This window comes from Neolamprologus multifasciatus, chromosome 14 (assembly GCF_963576455.1).
Source record: "Neolamprologus multifasciatus chromosome 14, fNeoMul1.2, whole genome shotgun sequence".
Classification (NCBI taxonomy): Eukaryota; Metazoa; Chordata; class Actinopteri; order Cichliformes; family Cichlidae; genus Neolamprologus; species Neolamprologus multifasciatus.
Genome location: NC_140452.1, coordinates 24,483,421 through 24,498,706, shown reverse-complemented (window position 1 = coordinate 24,498,706; position 15,286 = coordinate 24,483,421). Strand labels below are relative to the sequence as shown.

The following is a 15,286-nucleotide window of genomic DNA, read 5'->3' as shown; positions in this document are numbered from 1 at the left end:
ATTTGTTTATGGATCATTGTTCAGACTCTGCCTGAGCGCCTGTGTGACCTCAAGATAGTCGATTACAGATTTCGATTTTGGATTTTATCTCTGCCGCCCATGTCCAGCATTCAGATCATCTGCCCAGTGAATCTGTTACAATAGTTAATGGTGCGGTCATAAAATGTCTTGTCTTGAGCTGAAAACCACAGCAGTGTTGTGACAGGGACAGTATCAAAATCCCACGTTTGAAAAAAGATGGAAACTTCTTAGTTGCCTGACTAATGTTTCTTTCTTTAAATACCAGTAGACTGCCATGTCTGAAAATATAATGACTGGCTGTTGCTTTGATGACATATTGCCTGAAAAGCATGCTTTATGTTGTAGCTATTTTTATAAACCACTGGTGTGTGTATTTTTTTTTATTACTAACCAGGCAAAGGAGAAGGATCTTCTGTATATTCAATATGCCCCCGGTGGCATGAGCTTCTCCAGGCTTACTGTCTCAATTCTCTTCTTTCTCTGCCAAACTCTATCATGAACACACACATGCACATAATTTCATCTTCCTTCCCTTCTTCTTACTCTCCTGTCCTCCACCAACTCCACCTCATCTCCCAACCCTATCTCTCACAGGCAATTTCTCCCTGCCTCTTATTTATTAACTCAATCCTCTTCTCCACCCCGTCTCTAGCCTCACTTCTTTCCCCTCCTTTCTTTCATTTATCTCCCTTACGCTCTTTCTTCTTCTGTCTTTTTCTTGTGGGTGGATGAGGAGCTGGGGGTGGGGGGTTGCACTGGAGTGTTTCTGTGTGGCCGTCTGCAGATCTGGAAAGGACATCCTCTCAGTTTAATTCAAGTCAACCCCGGCCTCCTGGTGCACCAAGACGCAACGCAGCATGTGTGACAGCTCTACAGAGACAGCCAGAAGGAAGAGACAAGTCTCATCTGCATATATGCATGTGTGTGTTTATGTGTGCGTGTTTGCCAGCTTAAGCTCATGTCTGTGTGTGAGAAGGAGGAGTGTGTTTGAGCCAAGCATCTTTCAGCAGTTCCCTGCAGATGGAAAGAGTTAATTTCACCCTGGCAGCAATCATGGCTGTCCATAAATCTATGATGAGAAGCTGCTATGTTGATTAGTCGGCGCTAATTAAAGGGGTTTGGAGTGCTATCTAAATTATTACACAACATATGCTATTTGCTCTAAGCTTGGTGGAGAGGCTGTAAATAAAGCTAGGATCATGAAGTGTTATAGTGCTGTGCCACTTTTTTTTTTTTTACATGTTAGAGGAGGCAGTTTGCCTTTAAGGACACAGACAGTGGCAGTATTCTTTAAAAAGTCCAAGAAAGTTAACTCCTGTCGTTTAAACATGTAGTGCATAGTGCAAGGTTGTTGTGTTGAATATTGTAAGGCCTTGCTCTTAGAGTCTGTTAAATGCTTTTTGATGATCAGTCTCGGCACAGACTGTGCAGATATGTAAGTGCACTTACAGACCTCTGCAATTACATCATTACAGCTGATGCATGGACCTGTATGTGCATTTGACACAGCTCCTTGTTTGTTGTTTGGCTTTTTGGTCTGTTACCCTGAAGTCCGTCATTTTCCTTTCTGCCAAAACATTTACATTTAAGACAGAAGAATATTACATTTGGCTTTATACTCAAGAGCAGGCACATTTGGCATTTATCTGCATCCATGATCTCCATGTACTTACGCAGATATCCGCTAATTAATGGTTGTGGAGAGTGTGCAGAGGAGATCCTGTGTGGATTCTGTGGCTAAATGCTGAAGTCGGTGTGCTTACACAACCCTGTTGCTGAATAAATGCAATGATTTTATAATATAATGCAGTCTTTTTATGTGTTAAATTGTGTTGGAGAAATCCTGAGAGGTTTTCACTCATGTGGTATTACCACTTAGTAGACCCAGTTGTGATATGCAGGGTGATTCACTGCAAATTGGTGCAGATGAAAACAGAGGGGACTACACACATTTACGGAGCGTATTAGGACGCGTTTATGATTTTTTTTCACCAGCCTAATCTCTTCCAGATAAGGTGAGCACAACTTTTTCCCCTTCAGTCACAAAAAAGGAGCAGCAAGATCTTGTCCTGTCTTTCTAATTCAGAAAAAAAACTTCCCAGACAGGCCTTGGAGCATCCATAAATGCAAACAGGACATGCTAAAGCATGAATTTCTATTAAACCACTTTTTTCAGTGAATTTTTGTTTCTACCGGATTTCGCTTTATAAATTAAACCCTTTATCTAAATATCAGGCATGTTTAATTAGTTGGTGTTTTGATCTTAGTTAATGGTCCATAATTTATCTAAGACCTATATATCCAACCCAGTTAAACTGCAAAGCGGTAGCAGTGGGTTGCATATATGCACAGTGTTGGGGAGTAACGGAATACATGTACCGCCGTTACGTATTTAAAATACAAAATATGAGTAACTGTATTCCGTTACAGTTACCGTTTAAAAAGGTGGTATTTAGAATACAGTTACTTTGTTGAAATAAATGGATTACACGGCGGTACTTCCCCGTTTCATATTGTGGCGGGTCAGGACTGTTTGGGTTTTGTTTGACAGCTACGTTCTGTTGTTCCAGGCGGCAGCGTTACGGTTGCCATGGTTACAGGGTGACGCTCTCTCTCTGCGTGTTTCCTGGGTGAGAGAGCGCCTTTTGTTGTTGTTGTGCTAAGCTAACAGGCAGAATGCTACAGGTATAGCTCTAAAGAATGTAGCATCATAGGCAGTGTAGTCCGTGCTGCAGGGAGAATGGACTGCCATACACGTTATGTGTCTGTGAGCGAGGGAGGGAGAAAAAGGAAAAGTACGAGCTGTCATCGAGCAGAAACGGGAGCTGGAAGCATGTAAATATAATAATAACCACTGCAGCCAAGAAGAGAGCCTGACGAGCCCAGTTGTAAGTAAGCTATTAAGACTCGACTGTATGCCGTGTTCGTGTTTTCCTCCAAAAACAATAAGTTCTGTTGGAGCAGCCTTTCAACGCCTCTCTCTGTCTCTGCAAGCAAAGTTGACCCAGACAACAAATTAAAGTTAGTTTTCAGCTACGAGCCCCTACGTATTAGTCAGAGGTCCCTTTACTACGGTTCGGAGCCGCGGACCTTCAGTAACAGTAATAAATCACAGCAATAGTACATTCACGTAGTTGTAAACAGCATGATAATATATTAAGTAATCCAAAGTATTCAGAATACGTTACTCTCATTGAGTAACGTACGGAATACGTTACAGAATACATTTTGGGGAATGTATTCTGTATTCTGTAATGGAATACATTTTAAAAGTAACCTTCCCAACACTGTATATGCAGTAGTACGACGATGTAGTAACTTGCGATATTTTATTTCAAGCTAACATGAAAATAATTACAAAAAAGTGTTTAAAGAGACATTTTGAACACATTTACATGTAAATATTAGCCACCTAGCCATAGCCATAGAGCAGGGGTGTTGAACTCCAGGCCTCGAGGTCCGGTGTCCTGCAGGTTTTAGATCTCACCCTGGGTCAACTACACCTGAATCAAATGATTAGTTCTTTAGCAGGCTTCTGGAGAACTTCAAGACATGTTGAGGAGGTCATTTAGCCATTTAAATCAGCTGTGTTGGATCAAGGACACATCTAAAACCTGCAGGACACCGGCCCTCGAGGCCTGGAGTTCGACACCTGTGCCATAGAGGGACTGGAATGTACTTCATACCTTCCTTGTTCACTACCGACTTCTTGGCTTCAAACATATTGTCTCCCCCTGCTGGTACTACAACTTTGTGTCCATTTCACGCTTTAGAGAGGCAAAGTGTGAAATGGACTTGGTTGACCTGTGTGTGCATTACATGCACATTCGTGATATCCTAGTGCTAACATGTTTTATTTTGCTCATGTTTTATAACAGTAAAAAGCTTAGAGCCATCATATCTATATTTATATCTATATTTTCTTTGAGAGCTGTAAGGAGGAGAAATCTGAGTCTGCGAGTGATTTAACATTGAAATCTTTTCCAGTTGTTGTTCTCCTCCGTCTAATCATTTGCAGCTTTTACACCTTCAGATTATTGCCTCGGCTTTGTCATCAGCAGCCCTGGGTCTTTGAGCTCTCGCACCTTTCCTTCCCCATCTTACTCCCCTACCCAGCCTTCTCCCGCTGCTGTTCTCTACATATATATCAACCTCTAATAATATCAGAGGCCAGGGGGATCATAGACAGAGGAGGTAAGTGGATCTGCCAGATCATTTTGCCCCTGTCGTCTACCTAATTCCTCTGCTGGATTTTCTGGGAAATGTAACTTCTATTGGACAGGAAACAAGATATAAAGAAGAAAGACAGCCGTGATAGAGTGAGGCTGAGAGTAAGAAAGATTTAACCACAACCTTTGAGTGTTAAATTTAGCTCTCCTGTAGAAAAATAGATAAATAAAGCTGCTGTGTAAGTAACAGGAAAAAAAGAGAACAAAGCAAGATTGCCAGGTTCAGCCCAGCTGTTTCTAAGAGATACACACAGATAAAATCTATTGTGATATATTGGAAAAACACTTCTAGCTACATTTGCATTGCACCTAACAAGAAAGTCAATATCTTACATATCTCATATTGTTCATTATGTTTATGAACTCAATTTCCTTCTGTTTTGCTATGAAAAAGATATGAAATAGGTAGCATAACATAATCAGTTGTGCGAAAATGTGTTCACCCGAGCACCACGAGAACAATGCGATACTCACAAGCAGTGCTGTCCCTTTCCACTGCAGGTACAGGCGCCTCCTAGAGCGTATTCCCTTCTTCCTTGCTCTTTGTCTCAGGCCTGCCGTTAATTGGTGTCTTTCGGGGAGCAGAGATATGTTTGTGTGTGGGTGTAGCTGGTCAAGCTGAGTGGAAGCCGTGACACGGGGGTGACATCCGAACTCCTGCAACAGTTTCACTTCCTCTGGGCTGGCCCCTGGGGAAACAAGAGCACGAGAGATGTGAGTAAGAATGGTCCTCCTCTTGCTAATACAATGAGGGGCATTGAGGGAAGGGAACGAGCAGGATGGTTGCTGGGCGGAGGAGCTGCCACACTACGAGAGCCAAGCGGCCATTCTCGGTGGCCGTGTGACAGATTTTCTGTTTGCATCTGGACAGCTGTCAGGGAAGATAATCATTGTGTGTGTGTGTCTGTTCCCAGCTTAAGCTGCATGCTGCTTGACAGACAAGAAATAGTTTTTCAACTCATGGGGTGTGTCTCATAGAGCGCAATCTGCTAGTCTGTGTTTTGGTCAAGCTGTAAGTCAGGCACCTGCATGGCCTCCAAGAAAAATTATTATTTTATTTGTTTTGCTCCCTGGGGAAAAGAACGAATCACAAAAAAGCACTTTAACAACTTGTTCAACCCATCAGCTATTAATAGCTGCCTTCCTCTTATGCGTGGCCTCTGGGGAGCATCATTTCAAAATGTCCATTTGGAAGAAATGGAAGAAACACACCAGCTGCACTTCTCACTCACTCTACCACAATTCCTCTACATGCCTCCTCCCCTCCTCCTCCTCTACCGCTCTCCATTATTGATGAGACTTCCTCTGGCATCCTCATCTGCCACTGTGTTGGTTGTACTCGCCTGTGGGCAGCCGCTGCGGATGTACAAGGGGAACAGCTGATGCCACACGAGGCAAAATAAGACAAGGGTCGGACACGTTAACAGCCTATTGACAGGGTGCAATCCAGAGGGCATGCTATGCTGCAGGCTTGTTACTGGCTTAATTTAAATTCAATAGGGGCTGTTTATAAGGGGAGCAAGCAATTATCTCAAAAACACGGGAAATGCCCCTTCTGTTGGACTCATCTTGAGCACAAGAATGTGAAGCACGCTCGGCAGCATAAAATGGGAACAACTAAAAAGGAAGCCATTGGAAATGAATATGAAGCTACTGTAATTGAGGTGGAAGAATCAGCTAGTACAAAGACAGGCTGAAAGACGTCAGAGATGAATATCCCCCACATTGAGGATGACCTGCACATTAGACTACTTCAGTATTTCTGTATTATACCTTCTTGTCACGTTTTCTTAGATTTATAGTGTTTATATTATTTATTAATGCAAATTCATCCTGTTTTTTTTATATTGCTGTTGTACGTGTATATTTTTTATCTCACAGTATGAGGACCTTTTACTCTGACTTTGCTGTTTATTTATTGTAGACTATACTATTTTTTATTTTTTCCACATTCTAACTATCCATCTATCGGCAAAGCAAAAAGAACCTTAAGGTAAATTCATATGTATTCTCCTGGTACCTACAACATCACTCACAAACACGCGCCCTCTGTCTCCATCACACAATGTTGTATTGTGCTTTGACATGACAGAGATGAAAGACTGCAAACCTGCACCTCTTGCACAACAGGGAACAATATATTATTGTGCTACCAATGCTACTTTATTTTCATTGAGTTGGTTGTGAAGTGTCACTGTTATATTCCCAGAGCCACAGCAATATCGGATTTCTAAAAAAAAGATTTTAGAGATATATGATTAAAATAGCATGGGAAATTAAAAAACACACATACCAAAAAAATAATAATGTGATGTGAACAGACAGCTGTCAGGGCCAGTGAAACTGGAAAACTAAAGGAAAAATATATTTTAAAAAGTATTCAAAGGGACCTTGTTACCCAGTAGACACAAACAGCAATAATGTTCAGGTTATGCAGTTGGGTGACCAAAGGAAGCATCTCAAGCTGTGCTGTAGATCATCAGGGGTTCAAGATAAAACCCAGCACTAAACCAAAATAGGTAGCTATGGTTACAACAGTACACCGCTGATAGGAGCTGTGGTACATCACAAATAATGGCACTGATGCTGACGTTAGAGTGCTTTAGATGTTTGAGATTGTTGTATTTTATTATTTACCCTCCAACATCTCTACATTTCCACATGCAGAATTGTTGAGGTACATCTGTGATTGGCTGGCAGCACTCTTTACCAGGCCTCCACTGACCAAGACAATGGCTTCTTGAAACGCAACTCCACATCTACATGGCAGCATAATGTCTTTGTGCTCATCACAGCTAGAAGCAGTCCTGCATCGACTCTTCGAACAGTTAAAAAATAAAAAGGGAAACAGTGATAAAGGACTACTGCCATTTTTAAGTACAGCATCTAACTACAACTACAAGTCTTAAAACAACAGAGTGATGCATTTGATGTGGTATTAAAATGTCCAAATTACTTGAAAACTCATTCAAGCACCAACTCCATACTCCAGCAGCTGGCTCTAACACTGTTCAACCACTGTTCTGTCATGTTCTGCTCCATGACCAGACAGCAAACACTTAAAAACACACCCTCTCTCTCTATCTCTCACACACACACACACTGAGGGAGACACATTTTTCAGACAATCTCACCACTGCGCAGAGGGCCGCCGTGGCTCTAATACGAAATGACCGCTGTGACCATGTCAATCTGTGCATCTGACAGTGACGGATGAAGAGCCAAAAACCTGAAAATGTAGGATTGGATTCTGGGAGCAAGGAGAGGAATCAGAGACAGGCTAGCGTTGGTATTGATTGACTTCAAACATACTAATGTAGCCCATCAGAACACAGGCGGGGGTGCACTTGCTTTCACACATACTATTTTTTGCACGCATGATCATTAAGGAGCGATAATTCATAACCCAGAAGTTGTCTTACACGAACAAAGCCTCACTTGCAGACAAAGAAGCAATTAACGTAAAAACAAAAGTGCACCTGCAGATATTCCTCCCTTGATTGTGTTTGGGATTCGTGTTTCTGTATGTACACTCACTGCTGCACCATTTTCTAAGCCCGGAGTCTGAAAGAGAAGCTTCAACAGCCCTGCAGGTTCTATTCTTCCCAGTTCAGTCTAAACCTGAAAGACCCACCGGGAGCCATGTGAGTACCACATCATGTAGCACACACTCATACATGCACACTTAAAGTATATAGACCCCCAACAATATATTATATCCACATAGATTTACTTGCCAAAGGCTAAAAAGGCAATCAGTACGCTATGGGAAAGCAGAAGTGGATGCTTATTTTCAGCAAGATTCACTATGGAAACTGTTTTATATCTCTGCGTCAACAGAGGGTGGGGCCTTTGCTGGACTCCACTGCAGAAACTCTACCAACTAATCCAACAATCACCCTTGTTACTACTAGTACACATTTTTTGATAGAAATACTGGATTCTAAAGACATCAATAATGATGAAAAAACAAAAAAGCTAAATAAAAACAACATTAGGTCCTCTAATGAATTTTTGATGGCATGTCAGGTCATGCCTGAGATAATGACTGAGCTGTTGGCTCTTAAAAAAAAAAAAATTCTCGACAATGTCTGTCATTTAAGAGGAAGCTGCCAGGTTTATCATGAAAGAGAATTGATCGCGCCTCTATGATTAATTCAGATGTGTCAGTTAGTGAGTAAATGCTTCTTTATTCTCGTGTACGTAGTCAATATTAATAATGCACACGCGGGTCTAAGTTTAACATCCGTCTTGGCAAAGTCTAACATGGACGGTTTCACCAGCTGTGCACGCCTGTCACCACGTCCCTTCTTCCTCTCTCTTCCTCTTCTTTCCACTTCAAGCTCGCTATTCTATCCTTTCCCTCCTCTTTCTGTCCCTGTCTCTGAAAGGCGCCGTATGGCTCTGACACCCAGTCTGATAGAAAGATGTGGCCCATCAGCAGTAATTGGAGGAGCTGCGGTGGTTGGGTTTCTCTAGGAGGTGGCGGCGGCGTGATCGATCCAATGGATGGCAGAGGTGGGAAGGCATGGTGACAGAGCTGCGTCCCCCACAGCTCCTGACAGCTCAATGAAGGCCGAGCCACAGAGCACAGGATGTCCTTTTACAAGAACAATCGTCAAGTGTGCAGGTCGCCCCCGAGCCCTCAGAACTCGCAATCATTCAGTTAAATCATAATTACCCATTTAGCCGATTATCAACCGGGTAGATGCACGCTGAATTTAATGTAAGCCTTTCATTATACACACATTAAAGAAAAAAAGAAAAGGGAAATGCCACAGGCCCAATAGCAAAGATTTGATGTAATTATCTTGGAGGTGATTTATTTGCAGATTTTACAGCAATAATCTCCCGACACCCTCCGTGCATTCTGCGAGGTATACAGTTTAATTGCACGCTGTGTGCACTGACACAATGAAATAGCACGAGTTGTGAATGATGGATGTAGCAGAGGCTTCACTCAAGTGAGATAATTTGCATGCTTGTGACAGTACATAGGCTGGTATCAACATAACCCTGTGTGTGTGTGTGTGTTTTTATTTTTTCTTCTCATCACAGCTTTGGAGAGCAGTCTTTGTTTGTTCTCCTGTTTATGGTTTTCTCAAGACCAAAACTGTACTGTGCTGAGCTCAGCCTGACCATCAGTTGCCATGGCAACACAAGGCAGCTGGGACTGATGGCGCGTTAGAAAATCTTGGCACAGGTTAAATCAAAAGAACTATTTATTTGCCTCGTGCTGTTGTCTTACCCTTATCACGGTCAGACTTTGTGCTTCGTGCTGTGTTAAGAGAAGACTGGTGACTCTGTGTGGAACCTGCTGGCCAGTACACCTACTGAAACACCAAAAGAACAGCGACTGAGCTTTAAAGGAGTCTCTTGTTTAAAAGCTAATATGCACATCCACAAGAAGGAATTCTCTCAATCTTCCTCCTATAAAAAAAACTATTTAATATATTCCTCTTGTATCAAAATTATTATTACTATATTTAAATTTATCCTTCAAAATGCATGCATTTGAAAGGCTTGATTCCAATAGACTATGCAACAGATGCTCCACAGCTAAAACATAAAAAGTATTTTAAAAATGTAAAACAACAGAGTATAATGAAACACAGCCATGCAATTCCTTGACTAACCACTTGAGGCTGATTTCACAACCACAACATGATTAGAGGTCGTTACAGATGGTGCTTTGGTCTCTACCCAATTAAAATTGTTATGTCTGGTGTTTTTGTTTTGTTTTGTTTGTTTCTTTTTCATAGCTTGTCTTTGTTAAGGCTTGAAGGGCATAAACAGGAGGAGACGAGCAGAGCTGTCAATGGAATTTCAATCCACAAGTGTTCTCAGCTTCAAGGTGAGCACTTTAAGTGACTATTAATAGGAGTGAAGAAAGCAACAGATCACTCCATATGTGAACAGGGGCTTCAAATGTAGGGTCTTGTTATGGCTGCTTTGAGACTGGCAGGTTGGTGCGGACACAGGTAATTCCTGTGACTTGTATTTGCTAAATCAAGTAGCTGATTTGGACCTCTCAATCATGTTTGTCATGTTTGAGCCTTTTTTTTAATGAATTATCTGACATATTAGCATTGCTTCCTGTTTGGCTAACTGCACTGGCACATCCAAGACATCTGTGCTCTGGTTTTGATGTTCAGAATTCAAGTATTTTATATGTCTAGGAATCAGGTTCCAGTGTCAGCTCAGAACACAGATAGAGCAACTATACCGTATAACAAAGCTTTCCAACTTTAGTGAAAGCTCTGTCCTTTTGTCTACATCTGGCCAGTTTGTGGTGGGAAAATTGCTGACATTTAGGCTTCATATCAATTTTTGTCCATCTTTTATATACAGTCTATCTAGTTTTGTAAATAGTAATAATATATATACCCAAGAAATGACATATAATTCCTGTAGCAGCTGTTTCTTGGAAAGTATCAGGCCTCACTGCAGCCCTCTGACCACTAATGTTATAACTGCATCCATTCATAACGCCTCCATTTCATGGCTTAGAGCCAGAGGTGTTAAATCTGCCCAGCTATATGGCTGCAACCAAATCAGGCAACACTAAACTTTCAGTGCTGAAGTCAATGACAACTTTGTCAGGGTCTTTGCCAGGATATGAAATAAATAAATACATTTTAAAGTCGGTAATGAGGTCCCAAAACACTTAACCTGCCTTTAGAAAATGTAAAATCATTTCTTAAATCAGACTCTTCATATTCTGGAATCAGCTCGTGCATTTATTAAACAGAAAGAAAACAAAATCACCAAAGTTTTTTTTTAAATTTCCAGCCTAAATGTTCTCTTGACACTATGTTCCCACTGACCCCAACCCACCACCACCCACAGAGGACTTCAGAGCCAGAGGGCAGTAGAAGGTTAAGGATTTATAGGCAATCCCCTGGTAATATTACACCTTGCTTCCCCTCTGCCACACACACACACACACACACACACACACACACACGCACGCACGCACGCACGCACGCACGCACGCACACACACACACACACACACACACAACACTATCACATACACCATTTCTGGAATACACTGATCCCTGTGAAGAGTGTCCAGCCAGAGGCAGAGCCGTGAAGCTGTGCAGGAATAACCAGCAGGCTTAAGGTGCTGCCAGGTGTAACAGCCACAATCTCACTTGGCCTCTGTGGTATAAATAGATAAAAGCCTCTGTTCAAAAGCAGCACTGACCGTAATATAATGTTTCAAATACTGATGAGAGCTATTTCAGTGACAGTAAATAAATAAATATGTTTTGTTTGACCCCAGTGTCAAATCTGCTGTGTACTTCATCCCTTTAGACTTTTACCCTTGGAGGGAATTATATGCCATGTGCTCACATGTGCAGTACGGTTACAGTAAATAGCACATTCACTCCCAAAAGTGAAGCCGGCTCTATCTTTCTCTAGATGGCTTTCATCTGCACATTTGTCACTCAACCTTCTGGGTCATTTCCAACTTCTGTCAGGGTTCAAGAAACAGTCAAGGAGTGATTCAGTTTCCCTCTTGTGTAACTGTATTGCGTGTCCCCGCAGCCTTGCCTGTCATCTTTGCTTGCGTGCATTGCACTGACAAAAAGGTGAGATTGCAAATGGTCATTGGAAAACTTTGAAGGCGATGACATGCTCCATGGCTTTAAGTTTAGTCACCCTCCCGTGCTGAATGTTTATGAGCTCTCTTATCATAGCTGTAGCAGTCACTTCAGAAAGCCAAAAAGCCTGACGCCTGAAATATTCATCACTCGCTTTCCTTTAGTTTGTTCCTTGACAGTATCATACTCCATGTGACTACTGTGAAGGAAAAAACACCTCTGCTCTCTTCAGCGCTTCAGAGAGCATTGTTAGAGTTTTTAAGTTAATGATACGCTGCAAAAGGAGACAGTCTTGATTGTAACATGTATGCTCGCACTTCAGAGTAAGTTACTGTGCTTGTATATTTAATTTTCAGATAACTTGCCCCATATCCACAAAAGCTCTGGAACATGCTAACAGCTTTGGTGGTATCTCAGTGGTTTGATGTTAAGCTGTTGCATCACAGTGATGCTTCTCATAAAAACCAATCAAATACCCTATGCACACTTATCTTACAAACTGAAAATGAAACCAACTATCCTTAGTAAATCTTTTGATACATAACAGGTATGTTATGTACATATCATACATATTTTATGTTGAGTTATATGTGGGCAGCAACTTGCAGGCGCTAAAAAAGTGCAAAAAACCCTGCAATTTTAAAGCTGCTTTGGTTTGGCTCTGAAAGTGGGTCAATTCCAATAAAGTGACATGTTAATATGCTAGACTACTGAGCAGAAATGAACAAGTTTACTATATGACAAATATACAGGGATGATCTTTAGCTTAATAATCAGGGCTTAGAGTTATATATGATGGACATGTGCACTTATGGGACAATTATTGTGCTGAACAGTGATGTTGCCATCATTTATACCAGTACTCACTGCAGTATTGTCTTGAACAATAGGCGTCAGGCAATTGTTCAAGACAGGCAAAACATCCATAAGAGGAGCAGAAGAAATCAAAATGGGAAGGAAAGAAATTGCAGTTGTTTTTTCAAGAAAGTTTCATCTTTTCAAACTGTTGCAACATCTCCCTCTGTATAATATCATGGCAGTGAAACCCAGCAAGCTCAAGTGACACAGCTTTCACCTGTGTCACTTGACTGATTGAGAGGTGCACGATAGAAACCGCATAGTGAACGCGTGGCTTGCGGCGGTGGATGTGACGTCGCTGCGAGGGCGATGACGGCGGGTGGAATGGGCCTATTACAGTGACAGCTGGCTGGCAGCACAGGAAGCTGTAGCTACTAGCTTGCTAGGCTTAACCTCAGATAATATGAGCCACTGAACTGGACTTCTCACCTGTGCATGTGGTGTTGGTGACTTGTAGTGCTTTTATTTGGCTCGAGAGAAATGAGAGATGACAAAAATAAGCCAAAATCACCTGTAGAAAATAGAAGCCCATAAATGAATGACTGATTGGTTCAGCTTTAATCTGTATATCTGTGATCTGACTTTTGAGAAAACATTTGCATGCTAACCAACTTGATCCAAAGAATGAATCATCATAAAATTACACAATGCAATCTGTTTTTTCCCTGACAGGAGAAGGAGCTACAGAAAAAACTGGCTCAGAAAAGTGCTTATTCCCTCAGACAAGAGTTTTCATCATTTAATTGTTGGCTTACCACACAGTCGAGGTAAAATAGCAAGAGCTGACGTAATCTGCTGGAGGTGACATCTGTTATTCTAACTGGTGAGAATGACAGTGAAGATGCCACTGAATGCCTTCATGCAATTTTTGTTTTGTTTGTTTCCATCGTTGCTGGATTTCAGAATCAGAGTGTAACAAAAGCACACTCACATTTTAATTTGTGTGTGCAGCGAGTCAAAATTTCTTCCCAATAATGGTCCCAGATGAAAAGGCAGGGCAGAGTGATTCTGCTTCGGCCTGTGAATTCTTCTGCAGCAGCGCTGACCTCTGATGATGTATCGGGTTACCTACATATTTCACTCCACAACTGCACTAACAGTCTGAAGTCAAATGTGGCCACTGGTGCAGTCAGGCAAACACCAGGAAAATCCCTCTTACATGCTCTAACAATTGAATCCTGCCCAAGCTGCAATTATATTCTCCCTCAGGAACTCTCGTTGACACCTTAAAAAGGTAATATACCTTCTGCAGTAGAACACAATCACATGGCTCATACTCTTTTGTCTGCATAATTGCAAGGGCTTGGGGAAATTGAAGAGCTTCGGTACACATTGAACTGGGAGCTTAAGTAAGAGGGCAAGCATTAAGGAGAACATGAACACTCTGGCTGGATCGGTACTGCTACATAATATTAACCAGAGAGACTGCCCGCCATAATAAAAACGTGGTTAAAAGTTCCTTCACTGCATCATCTGACAAACAGCGGGAGGTGAGCAGCATCACAAACTCATTAATGGGCGGGTTCAAGCGTTTTAGAACAATTTATAACCATCCATCTTATTAATTCGGGTCAAGCTTTGAGTCAGAAGGGGGAGGAGGCACTTCTGGCAAGAGAAGATTTTCACTGCACGAATCTCTACTGACAGGTCAGATCAGAACACAGGAATGACGAGGCATCCACCCCGTCTGCCGTCAGCAGGACTGACAGAGCGCTGTCTGCTACACTCCTCTCTCTCAGGCAGCACTTCACATTTGATCAGGGAATTTTGACCTCTGCATTCCTATAACACAATGCTTCCCGTTCAGTCACAACAACGCGAAGACATCGCTGGTGACTGCAGAGGGTGTCGTGAGTTGACACTGCTCTGAGCTACAGTGACATTTCGTCTCGATTTGGTACGGCGATGTGGCCACTTGGCGAAGGATGCATTTTCAATCCATTGACCGGGGAGCAGAGCAAACATCACACTCTGCAGAAAGGATGTGGCTGAATCTATAGTGATAGATTGGGAGTCACGGTAGTTCATTTATCCGAGAGCTGATTCGACAGGACTGCGAGAGGCTCCTGTGCCTGTTTCACCCCCAAAACTTTTTAAAATGCAGAGTCCAGCACATTTTATGCTCCCCTCAGGCTCTGTTTATGGGAAGTCTTTCAAAGACGTCTGTGGCAAGCATGTCAGTTGCATTGTGTTATTTCAAAACAAACCAACTCTCTATAATCTTTGAACAAGTCATAACCCCCCCCCCCACAACCTATTGTAGTTGCAGATTCCTGTGAATTAATTTGATTCACTCTCATCATGCGCTGGACTGCGTGCCATTAGAGACAAGCTCAGACAGATCAAACCTATCAAACAGCCCATCATTTGGTCCTGATAACACCTTCCCTCTGCCAGGTTCCTGGGGACCCTACATGGGAGAATGGCTCTGTATTAGTTTCTCTGTTCTTTTCACTTAATTGCTGTCACGCTGTCAGCTTGGTTGACGCAAAGACACTGGGACCATCTCGCTTGCAATATGGGATTTCTCTCCATTAAGAAGTTCTTCTTCAAATTGCAAGTGTCCTAA

General features: G+C 42.1%; 1 protein-coding gene across 2 annotated transcripts in view; it reads right to left on the bottom strand.

Moving 5' to 3' along the window:
* Positions 1 to 15,286, bottom strand: part of b3gat1a (beta-1,3-glucuronyltransferase 1 (glucuronosyltransferase P) a) — an 89,601-nt gene that overhangs the window by 52,115 nt on the left and 22,200 nt on the right. For both annotated transcript variants that reach the window (XM_085183785.1, XM_085183787.1), the window contains exon 2: positions 4,725 to 4,939. The gene's annotated coding sequence lies outside the window, so the exon portion shown is untranslated. The remainder of the gene's footprint in view (positions 1 to 4,724; positions 4,940 to 15,286) is intronic.